The sequence below is a fragment of the Perkinsus marinus genome, assembly GCF_000006405.1.
Source record: "Perkinsus marinus ATCC 50983 genomic scaffold scf_1104296945876, whole genome shotgun sequence".
NCBI lineage: Eukaryota > Perkinsozoa > Perkinsida > Perkinsidae > Perkinsus > Perkinsus marinus.
In genome coordinates, this window is record NW_003211023.1 from 1 (window position 1) to 991 (window position 991).

At 46.9% G+C, this 991-nt stretch overlaps 3 non-coding genes across 3 annotated transcripts; all 3 read right to left on the reverse strand.

The window, feature by feature from the left end:
• Positions 1-223: 223 nt before the first annotated feature.
• On the reverse strand, positions 224-295 carry Pmar_PMAR013605. The gene has a single exon. It is a non-coding gene; the product is annotated as a tRNA-Asp (tRNA).
• A 197-nt stretch (positions 296-492) lies between these two features.
• On the reverse strand, positions 493-564 carry Pmar_PMAR013606. The gene has a single exon. It is a non-coding gene; the product is annotated as a tRNA-Asp (tRNA).
• A 197-nt stretch (positions 565-761) lies between these two features.
• Positions 762-833, reverse strand: Pmar_PMAR013607. The gene has a single exon. It is a non-coding gene; the product is annotated as a tRNA-Asp (tRNA).
• Positions 834-991: the final 158 nt, after the last annotated feature.

Here is a 991-nt window from a genome sequence, read left to right on the forward strand (position 1 = left end):
ATACTAACCTCTATACTACCGCGGAATTGAAGGTGGGTTCAATGTCTAAATAGTGACGCAAATTACCATTTTCAGCTACCAGCGCACATCGCGGCGAGCGTGAGTGGAGAGAGAAAGTTGAGTAATTTTTTCGAGGCAGCAAATGATTCGCAGAGTGGTGCAAAAATCAGTAAAGAAACGGTCGCGCATAAATGTGTGAAACGCCCTTGTCCAGAAATACCACTTCCACGGCCGAGAATTGAACTCGGGTCTCCTGCGTGACAGGCAGGAATACTAACCTCTATACTACCGCGAAATTGAAGGTGGTTCAATGTCTAAATAGTGACGCAAATTACCATTTTCAGCTACCAGCGCACATCGCGGCGGGCGTGAGTGGAGAGAGAAAGTTGAGTAATTTTTTCGAGGCAGCAAATGATTCGCAGAGTGGTGCAAAAATCAGTAAAGAAACGGTCGCGCATAAATGTGTGAAACGCCCTTGTCCAGAAATACCACTTCCACGGCCGAGAATTGAACTCGGGTCTCCTGCGTGACAGGCAGGAATACTAACCTCTATACTACCGCGGAATTGAAGGTGATTCAATGTCTAAATAGTGACGCAAATTACCATTTTCAGCTACCAGCGCACATCGCGGCGGGCGTGAGTGGAGAGAGAAAGTTGAGTAATTTTTTCGAGGCAGCAAATGATTCGCAGAGTGGTGCAAAAATCAGTAAAGAAACGGTCGCGCATAAATGTGTGAAACGCCCTTGTCCAGAAATACCACTTCCACGGCCGAGAATTGAACTCGGGTCTCCTGCGTGACAGGCAGGAATACTAACCTCTATACTACCGCGGAATTGAAGGTGGTTCAATGTCTAAATAGTGACGCAAATTACCATTTTCAGCTACCAGCGCACATCGCGGCGGGCGTGAGTGGAGAGAGAAAGTTGAGTAATTTTTTCGAGGCAGCAAATGATTCGCAGAGTGGTGCAAAATCAGTAAAGAAACGGTCGC